Below are 10,960 nucleotides of genomic sequence, written 5' to 3'. Positions count from 1 at the left end.
AGTTAGCCGCTCTCCCACTGCGAAGGCATGAGATAGGCAGCTCCAAAAGAAGTTTTATCCCACCTGTCTCAGACACCTACCATGGGAAGGGAACAGTTACCCCGTGAAGATACCTATCTAGTTCCATCAACTACACAGGAGCCTAGATGAGCAGCTTAGACTAGACAGTTCAATTTTAGATGGATAAAGATAGGTGAGATGAATCTCACTTTAGCATTGGGATATGTCACAATTTACCTAGGGAGAATTTACTAGCCAAGTTTCTATGGCACGAAACCAGGTTCAGCACACAAAGCTGAGGGGATAAGGGCAGAAAAGAACACATCCAATATTAAAGATGGTCTAAATATTCTACAGTATAGGCTGTACCCTGTGGTCAACACAACTAACCTGTAGATTAGAGCACTTTCATCTCTCTCATTCACAGACCAGCCAGAGCTCAGTAAACTGAGCCACAAACTAATGGTAGCTGAGGCTGGTGCATGTAGTGTGCCAGAAGCAGTAAACAACACTAGCAACGAGACTGCTATAGCCAGGATTCATGAGGAATTAACAGCATTTGATAGAATGGGACTTAGAATCCCATTAATGTCATCAATGTATCAGAAAAATAAATCTATTTCAACAAATGAACATTTTCCTTTGATTTCTTCTTATTATATTGTTACTATTTATTATGCACACTAACTCTGTGAGCATTTATCATCTCAGTTTTCATATTGTTTTATCTTTAAAGCTTTATTATTAATCTGCAAGAAGATGTACTTCCTTGATTCTCAGCTTAAATTTCCAGATCTCATTTTCGCTGGTTTTACTTCTCCTTTTAGGAAAAAAATGGGCTAACTTTTTTATTTTTCCTCCTCCAGTTGTGTCTAATTTCAATGAGGAAAGTACTCATGCAGTTCTTCAGACTGACTGTGAGTGAGAAGCAAGCTGTTTTGCTGTAATTTCACTCACTATTGTGTGGGAAGTAAGCATTGCCATCATCCCTAGGATCCCGAACAGGACATGAAGATCCCTTCTTGGTGGGGGAAGCCCAAGATTTGATAGTCAATCTTCCAGCCAAAGTCATAACTCCTTTTGCTTTGATTTACTACTTTTTGTCTTGATCTGTTTCTTCTCTCTTCTGTTCCACTCTCTTCTCCACAAAAATCTTTGGTGTAAGACCACAAACAAAACCCCCAAACCCTCAAATTTTAGTCTAGTGGTAGACATTTTACATTTTCTGCTTATGCTTAAACATTGCAAACATCTTGTACTTCTGCAACTCAATTTTTACCATCTAAACAGTTGTCTTAAAGCTGCCCACTTCACATGTGAAGGGGATTAGGAATTCCCAACATGTGTAAGAGCATAACAACTCATAGAAATCATAAACAGCAGCTGTAGAAATTTAGATTCAGACTACCTTAAGTACTGGTAGTACTCAAATCTCTTTTATTTTTCCTCCTCCAGTTGTGTCTCATTTCAATGAGGAAAGTACTCATGCAGTTCTTCAGACTGACTATGAGTGAGAAGCAAGCCATTTTGCTGTGATTTCACTCACATCTAACAGCTGTCCTTAAATTCAATTTCCAACAAATTGCTTATGTTATTTTGTAAGGTAACTCTGTTCACACTGGTGAATATATTGACCAACTAATAACTAGAAATAATTAAGTGCTGCCTTCTTAATTAGTTATCAAACAGACATTGAAGGAAAATCTGTATTACAGAATACGCCAAGTTGGAAGGGACCCGCAAGGATCATCGAGCCCAACTCCTGGCCCTGCACAGGACCATCTCCAAGAGTCACACCATGTGCCTGAGAGTGTTGTCCAAACACTTCTTGAGCTCTGTCAGGCTTGGTGCTGTGATCCCTTCCCTGGGGAGCCTGTTCCAGTGCCCAATCACTTTCTGAGGGAAGAACCTTTTTTTGATAACCAACCTAAACCTCCTCTGACACAACTTCAGGCCATTCCCTTGGGTTCTGTCACTGGTCACCACAGAGCAGAGATCAGTGCCTACCCCTCCTCATCCCCTCATGAGGAAGTTGTAACTGGAATGAGGTCTCTCAGCCTCTTCTTCTCCAGCTGAACAGACCAAGTGCCCTCAGCCACTCCTCACACGGTGTTAGCCTCTGCCAGAACTGAAAGCCTAGTGCAGAAACAGCTGGAAAAACTTACGTGACACTTAAATACGGTGTAAAACAGATTGTATGATTCTTCTTGCTTTATTTTACAAGGCATGAAAGGAATCACTCAAATGAGGTGCTGGAGCAGGTCCAGAGGAGGGCAACTAGGCTGGTGAAGGGACTCAAGCACAGGTCCTATGAGGAGAGACTGAGGGAGCTGGGGCTGTTCAGCCTGGAGAAGAGGAGGCTCAGGGGAGACCTCCTCACTCCCTACAACTACCTGAAAGGAGGTTGTAGCCAGGTGGGAGTTGATCTCTTTTCCCAGGCAACTATCAGCAAGACAAGAGGGCATGGTCTCAAGTTGTGCTGGGGGAGGTTTAGGTTAGATATTAGAAAGAATTTCTTTACAGAGAGGGTGGTCAGACATTGGAATGGGCTGCCCAGGGAAGTAGCGGATTCTCCGTCCCTGGAGGTTTTTAAAGAGACTGGATGTGGCACTTAGTGCCATGGTCTAGTAACTGCAGCGGTAGTGGACTTCAGGATCTCTGAAGTCCCTTCCAACCCAGCTGATTCTATGATTCTATGATACTGTTAAACTTGGTTAAAATGTCATAACAATGAAATTCCCATCAGTATTCTTGGCACCTTTTGCCATCATTAATGTTTTATTCAGGAGCTTCTGGAGAAGGCTGCCTTCACTGGTGTCCTCGAATAAAAAGGTACACGGAATTTAACAGCCCGCTAAGCGCCCAAGCCAACAGCAGGGAGGAAGGGAGGGACGGAGGCAGGAAAGAGGGAGAGGGGAGTGGAGAGAGGAAGAGGGAGAAGGGGGAAAAGGGGTAGGAGAGAAAGAGGAAGAAAGAGGCAGAGAAGGAGAGGTAGGGAGGCCGCTGCCGAGCAGGAGGGGGGGGACGGACCCAACGCTGACCCGGCTGGCGGCGCCCGGCGGCGCGCATGCGCAGCACGCGGCGGTGTGGGCGGCTGCGCGTCGGCGGGCAGCGCCGCGCCCAATCAGCGGGCGGGGCGTGCGCGCGCGGGGGGGCGGCGGGCGGTGCCCGCGGGCAGTCACCTGACGGCGCGCGCCGCAGTCGGGCCGTGCCCGTGCCGGGAGCGGCGGAGCGCGGGCAGCGGCGGCGGGGCGAGGAGGAAGGGGGCGAGGCAGCGACGGCGCTGTCCCCCGGCCCGCGGCGGCAGGCACCGAGGTAAAGCCCGGCCGGACCGAACCGGCCGTCGCCGGGAGGGCGCGCGCGCGCGCGGCCGGTACCCGTGGAGGGGTTGGCGGTGTGGGGCGAAGGCAGCGCCGCCCGGGCGCGGGGAGCGGCGAGGAGGGTCAGGCCGCGCTCACGACGCGGGGGCGGTGTCGGTCATGCGGCCCCTTTCCCCTCCCCTCCGCCAACACACACTCTGCCACCCGTCCCGCCGCGGCCGGGCCCGCGTGGGGCCGGGGGGTCTCGCCCTTGGCGGCGGCGGAGGCGCCCTGTCAGCGCTGGCTGTCCCTCCTGCGGGTATTGCCCCCCTTCGCCCGAGGCCTGCGCCCGGTCGTTACTCGTCCCTGGTTTCCGCGGGTGCCCTTGTGCCCCGGTGACACAGGCGTGACTCTCCCACGCCGCGTTCCCTGGCACTGTTCGAAAGGGGCAATTGAGCCCCGCTGGGAATCCGGCGGGAACCCCGCTCTGCCTGGGTGAAACGTGCAGCTGGAGTGTTTGGTGTTTGTTTCCCTTCGTTGGAGCCGGGGAAGGTTTATTTTAGACCGTAAACAACGGGATACAAATCCTGTCCGTCTTGTTCTGTGCGGTGAGATACTTGGCATGTTTTGGGGCACGGTGAAAATGTAGTAATCACAAAACAACCATCACCTGCTTTTCTGTAACAGAACTGTCACTTGCTTTTCTGTCGTATTATATTTATCCGTTTTGGTATGACAGTATAACAGTAAACCCAATTTCGTATACAACTCGGTTCTCCAAATGCTTGTTGGATTAAAAAAGGACAGAGAAAATGTTCTAGCAGTAAAGATAACTGTATGTACAGTATTTTTTGACAGACACGTTAATTTGAGGCGCTTTAGGAAGGCGGTTTTTCTGTGTGTGAGAAACATTGGCTGTAGTAATGGAATAATTGCAATCCAGAAACACTGTAAATTAAGATTATGCAGCACTCTGAATGCTCTAGTGTACAGAGTCCAATTTCGAGTATTATACTGCACTGCAAAGAAAATGAAGGAGTATATTCCTGTCAACATGAGGAGTCTGAATTAAAGCATGTAAAGTAAACCAAATATGAATTGTAATATGAGTTTAACTTTAAAGGTGACTTAAATGGCATAATTACTCTTGGATGACCTAACACAGGCGAGTAAGCCTGTGTGTACCCTAGCAAGCAATGAGGCCCAAAATAGGCAGATTTGCGGAGAGAAACAGTTGTTGCTGAAAACAGAATATCCACTTCAGTTATTTTTCAGAAGGGCTTCCTTCATGGTGACTGCTGAATACCTTGGGATTTGAAATTCTCTAAAACATCTAGAGTACATTTCCCAATTTAGTCTAAAAAAGAATTTACTCTTATTATCTGGGTGTGCCTCGTGAAGTGAACAAAAGCATAGTAAGTGGGGTGTGTGGGAAGTTTGCTTCATTAGCACACTCCTGATTCTAACTCAAGTGCTAATGTGGAGGTTTAACTTCCATCAGCTGTATCTCTGAGTGGTTTGTGTGCAATAATATGCAAGATCTTAGTGTGTTAAGTGTTTACTTGCTTTTAATAGGTTCTAAAATTCTTACGCAAAGGATATTTTGAAGAGTAATAAAGTCATGTTTAGATGAGAATGGTCTAGTATTAAAACCCGTACCCTTACCTGATTCTTTGGATCAGGTGGCACTCTTGTTAGGTGTAGAATAAACATGTCTTTGCACATGAGTTGCACGAGTCCCACATAACTCTGCCCTATGGTTTAGGGAAACATAGCTGAACAAGTCTCCTTGTCATGTCGTCCCCACCTTCCAAGTCTTGATAATCAGAGTGGTTATGCGAATTCTTTCTAAATTTCCTTTTAATCATAGTTGTCTTTCTCCCTGCACTGAGCATGCTGGTGTGTGTGTGGGGGAAAGGAGTGTTAGATCAGTCAGAGGGTTCATATTTGTGTCTGAGTGCTGGCATTTTAATTGTCCCCTAGAATTCGAACGCTGAAAGTTTCATGGGGGGTAGGAAAAACCTTTGTGGTATTTATAATGTAAGTCCTGTTTATATGCTATCCACGGTTAAACGTAGATACCGTGTTATCTGATGCAAATGTGGGTAGGAGCAAAACCTTGAGTGAGCCAAAATTAACTGCTGAAACAATCATTAAGTTGTATTAATTCAACCTAGTATGACCACAGTGGGGATAAGGTGTGAGGACCCACCTGCAGCTTTCCCTGCCCCCACCTCTAGTTCAGAGATAAGCAGTCTGGAGAGGGGAAAAAAAGCAATAGAAAGGCTTACTTTGCTGTAACAAATCATAGGCTATATCACAAAAGTCACTCCGTCTCCATGTGCAGTGCTTTTCAGTTAATGCCCTTTTAAGGGTGGAAGGCAGTTTTGGTGTTGTTAAGTAATACAAAGGGAAAACTTTGTATTTTGTATAAATGTGAGTTAGCTGGTTAGGATAAGGCTCAACTGACCAATCAGCTACTGAAGCTTTAAAAAGGGGGAAGTGTGCTATGAGGGATAAATTGACTTTAGAAGCACTGGTGAAATACATGTAAATTGAGTTTAATCATTAGGCATATGTTGGAGAGTGGAAGAGGTGTAGCCTAGGGTATCAGTAACTCAAAATGTCTTTAAATGTGAGCCTGTGTCTTAAAGAATAGTCAATTAATCTTTAGAATGGTGTTGAGATATTTTGTTTGTGAATGACTTGGTTTGAACTGTCAGCGTAATGTTTGTAGGTGTTTGGATTCCAGTCTTGGCCCATTGTCAAATACTTTGATAAGTAAGTATATGCCATTTGCACTCCCTGTTTACATTTCTTTTAAGGTCATTGAATCACAAAATCCTAGAGTGGTTTGGGTTGGAAGGGACCTTAAAGATTACCTGGTTCCAACTCCCTGCCATAGGTAAGGACACCTTCCACTAGACCAGGTTGCTTTAAGCCTCGTCCAACCTGGCCTTGGACACTTCCAGTGGTGGGGCAGCCACAGCTTCTCTGGGCAACCTGTGCCAAGGCCTCACCACCCTCACAGGAAAGAATTTCCTCCTAATAGCTGACCCTCCCCTCTGTCAGTGGGAAGCATTGCTCTGTGTCCTGTCACTCTATGCCCTTGTCTTAGGTTCTTCTCCAGCTCTCTTGGAGCCCCTTTAGGCTCACTCTGGGGTCTTCTCTTCTCCAGGCTGAACAACAGCTCTCTCAGCCTGTCTCCATAGCACAGGGGCTTCAACCCTCAGAGCATCTTCATGGCCTCCTCTGGACTCGCTCCAGAAGATCCACATCCTTCAGAGTTTGGCACCCCAGATTTTGGATATCAGTATTTTAATGTGGTACCATCCCAAAAATGCTTATTCACAGCTCAGCTTGTATGACCATGTCTCTTGACATTGTGTGTCAGATAGGAAATGATGGGAAGACTGAAACACAGCTTTATGTGATTTGGCAGAGACCTTTACTAGCCTTACCATTTGAAGTCTGGTTTTCTGCACATTTTTTGTTTTCTTTATTGTTGTATAAATACTGTCAGTTCTGATGAATCTGTGCTGTTCTGTTTTCATAGAAATGTTTCTGAAGTTCTTTCTGATTTATGTCTAAAATATCTGCAGGCTTTTTTTCAGTTTCACATATTGTGAAGGGCAGTTGTGGAAACAAATCAGAGTTAAACAGATAATACCAGAAACGAGATTCTAAATATAATTTCCAAACCATATTTTCTTTGATTTGCCAGTATAACTGCTTCTCAGTTTTCACAGGTTCTTTCTTGTGTCCTTCTAAGTTAGAGTAAAATACGTTAGAACCACAGATGGTTAATTCAGTATTCATCATAAATATTTTGACGTACATAACTTGTAAAGGCTTGTGACAGTTATTAAATCAAGATAATTTGTGTGGTTTGTTTAACTGTGACAAAGAGTAGAATATGTAGCTCTAAATGCAAAGGTGTTTGTCCTCTGAGTAAAGGCAGGAGTTGACAGTAGATTTTAGTTGTGCATGCTTTTCTCATCCTAAGTGAATATTTTTTTATCTAACCTAGTTCTTATTTAAGAAAAAATAAAACCAGTTTTTACTTATTTTTTTGAGTGTTATGTTTGTGGTTATTTTTGTTGTTGTTAAGTGCTTTGGGGTTTTTTTAAAGGTCTTTCTGAAGTCGGAGCATTGTTGTTATCTTTGCAGAGTAACTTGAATACTGTAAGGGCTGTAAGTACTGGAATTTTGCTGCAAAGGAGTCTCTGAAATCCCCTCATGCCTTTTTCATTTTCTAGCAGTGAACAAACCAAATCCCACACCATGATTTTCAGCCCTGATCCAAAAATTAAACTATTAGTTGTCTAAAATAATGGTAAACTGCAAAGTAGTAATTTCTGTTTATTTTTACTTTGATGTGGACTACTTTGTGTCATCCTCTGAGGGAAACTTTTCAGACTTCTGTTCTGTGGGAAATCTGTTGTTACATGGTATCAATTTTTTTTTTCCCCGTTTAAAGTCACAGCTTCTGGAGTCTTGTATGCTCAGGTTCCAGCCCCCCCAAGTCCCTCCCACGTCCCGAGTTCTCATACAGCTTGCAAATATTTTTTTAAAAAAGTGTATGTTCGGGCTTAAAACCTGGAAAACAAATTAAGACTCTCAGAGAAGACTTTAAATTTGCCAGACTTCCTGTGATTCTTTTTTATACTAGCTTGTGACTTGACAAGAGTCCAAATACTATGGTAAGAATTATGTTACAAAAATACAACCTGGTAATTTTTGAAAGGCTCATTTGTGTAATTAAACTGTGAGCAATATCATCCAGGTGTTAGACTGGATGATAAATAAAGAATACAATTTAGAATTATGAGTGTGCTAATATCTGAAGATTAAATGTACTTTTTTCTGAAAGAGAAAGCATTGCTCTCTGGGCAGCAAAGCTTAGTTTTTGCTTTTTTATCACTTTTTTTCTATTACAGTCTTTTTGAACTAAAGATGAAGAAGCAATGAACATGAACACTAAAACGCTTGTTCATTCTTTGTCAGCATAATGTGAATCAGCAGCTACTAACTGCTGTAGGCTTTTGTCTGTAATGTAACTATTTCCTTAAAAGGAGAGAGAGCTGGGGGCAAGGACAGAGAGATAAAACTTTAGAAAAAAAAGCCTTTGCAGTGTATTTTGAATAAACTGTCTCTTATCTAAACTGTCTTGTGACAGACCATCTAAATGATAGTTGTCCCTTTGGACTTCACATCTGTGGATGACAGAAATTTTTTTGTAGGCTAAAGTAAATGTGTCAACCATAAGAGAATTGAGAGACATGAGTGACATGCTACAACTCAATAGATCAGTGTAAGAGTTAGGGATAGCAACGAGGGTGTTTTCTCCAAGCTATATTTTTGGGGATCTCCAATTGTCTCTTTTCCAACTATTCAAGAATTTAAAGTGTTCCAAGAATACAGATGCATTATAAGCATGGTGATAACTGAACAGACCTTTATTGTTTGCTAGGTGATAAATTAATCTTGCTAGTTTTATCATGATAGTGAGCACAACTGAATTTACATCCGGATATCCAAGTTCAGCCAGCTCAGATAGCAGTGACAGCCAAAGAGTGTCCTGCCTGCATTCTGCAGCTACTACAAAGGGGAGCTTTGCACTGTGCTCTCTCTTATTTCAGAACTTTACCTGTGTACAAGTGACATTGTGATGTGTCATTGTGACTGTGCTTGCTACAGAGGATTGATATCCAGTGTGGCGTTAGTGGATGCTTGTTCACTAAATAAAGACTAAGGAACAGGGTTTTGTTTACATTTTCAGTAATTTGGGTCACTTTTGGCTGGATCTCATACAGGAAGTTTATGGTGGGTGAAGATCAAAAAAAAAAACCCAAATGTGTGTAGACTGAGTTGATTTGCTTAGTAGGGCTGCACAATTGATATAGGAGTGTAGGAATTAAAGGTTAGCTCTTCTTTATAGGAATATCGGAAAAGGATTTATTTGTTGATGGAAAATAAGAGGCTGTTGCTCTTTAAGAGAAAGCAGTGACCTCACAGGATGTAACTCCTGTAGCTGATATGGTTTTGCTTGGTTCTTGCTAGTACCATGGCTGTCTTAGTGGAGCTTAAGACAGAAGGACCACAGGTCAATTTTTTTTTTCCTGGTTTATTGCCCTACTTGCTCTTAGGCATGTTAACTGTTGATGGTGACAAGGTGTTTTATTTGACAGTGAGTCTTTGAAAGGCAGTTGTTAGGTTTGGATGCTAGACTTGGTTGAATCAGGGTGCGTTAGGATGACTCCTTTCTTCAAAGTTCATCTGATGATGAGGAAATTACTGGTCCTGGTCACAGAGGCACAGTGAGGTCCTGCTGGATGGCAGATCCAGCTCTGCTCAGCTTCCTGCAGTGGCTGGTTCTCAGCTTTCCAGGAGGAGAGGAAGAGGATCAAACAATTTCTGTATCAAAACCTTCTCCAGTCTACGCTGCTCTTCCATCTGCTGTCTCCAAAAACCTGTAGTTTGGAGGGGAAAAAAAGATTTGGAAGACAAACTTTGAAGTATGGGGACCAAATGTAGGGATGAATGCTGCTTCTGAATTTGGGGTTCCCATTGTATCTTGGTGACCATTAGATGCTGGATTTTCTTTTCCAGGTCCTTGGATTTAGCGCCAAGTGTTAAGACTGTAAGTTATAGTCAGCTATGTTTTTCCTAAAAGTGTAAGCCTTCAAAGTAATAGAGGCATGACCATTATTGATTTCCATGGGTTTCTGTGTTCTGATTTCGTATTTTTAAGGACACTTGAAACATTCAAACTCAGAATGTTCAAAAAGCATTTTGGTAAAACTGTACACAAATCACAGGTATCATAATGTAAATAGAAGCAGAAGGGGCAGCAAATTGCACTCTCAAATCTGTATCCGGTTTTAAGGGCCATTTTATTATTCTTTGACTGTTTGCCTTAGAGTCTCAGAGCTCATGGAGCTCATTTCTGTGACTCATTCATTTTTTTTTAGTTGTGAATTTTCTTCTAATGCAGATAATTCCAGCGTCAGCTGAACCAGTGTTCAAAACACTCTCCTTAGATATAAGTCATACCCCTTTGTATGCTGAAATCTCAACCTTTTGTTTTTGTGGTGTTTGAGGATTCTGAATTTACCTCTGTTAGCTGAATTAATGTATGTTATTCTGTGGTAAAGGTCCTGGCAGCTGTTATAGGCAGGCAGGAGCACCTTCAGCTTTTACTTTTATGGTCTTTGTTCAGAAACAGTGATGCAAGTATCCAATAAACCAGCTGTAAGCATACAGAATTGATGTTACCTGACTCATTTTCTAAGTTAGCAGAATGCTTAGTTGTAAACTATATGGCATTTTGGGAGATTTCCTAACATTGATGCAAAATACAAGATATTCTGTCTAAGTCTTCATTCAAAGTTTAAAGAAGTTCTTACTATTATTCAATGCAGTTAATTAATAGTATGCCTTATGTATTTAGATTGATTTTTATGATCTTGTATGTTTGGCGTTAATTATTAATAAAATACTTTAAACAAAGCATTCATGTTTTAGAAATTCTCCAAAGCAAAGCTGGAATTCTTTGGTGGTTGTCCAGTGGACATCTGGATAAGTGACAATAATTTGGGATAGTTGTTGCTGGTGTTAATGTTTGAGTTAATGCTATTTTGACTAATAATATTACAGTT

General features: G+C 42.7%; 1 protein-coding gene across 1 annotated transcript in view; it reads left to right on the top strand.

Annotated features, from left to right (window-relative positions):
- The first annotated feature begins 3,209 nt into the window (after window positions 1–3,209).
- Window positions 3,210–10,960, top strand: part of BACH1 (BTB domain and CNC homolog 1) — a 30,679-nt gene continuing 22,928 nt past the window's right edge. Inside the window, exon 1 of the mRNA XM_032678682.1 lies at window positions 3,210–3,315. The gene's annotated coding sequence lies outside the window, so the exon portion shown is untranslated. The remainder of the gene's footprint in view (window positions 3,316–10,960) is intronic.

This window comes from Chiroxiphia lanceolata, chromosome 2 (genome assembly GCF_009829145.1).
Source record: "Chiroxiphia lanceolata isolate bChiLan1 chromosome 2, bChiLan1.pri, whole genome shotgun sequence".
In the NCBI taxonomy this organism is placed as follows: domain Eukaryota; kingdom Metazoa; phylum Chordata; class Aves; order Passeriformes; family Pipridae; genus Chiroxiphia; species Chiroxiphia lanceolata.
The sequence above is the reverse complement of the archived record's forward strand: the minus strand, read 5'-3'. Positions and strand labels throughout refer to the sequence as shown.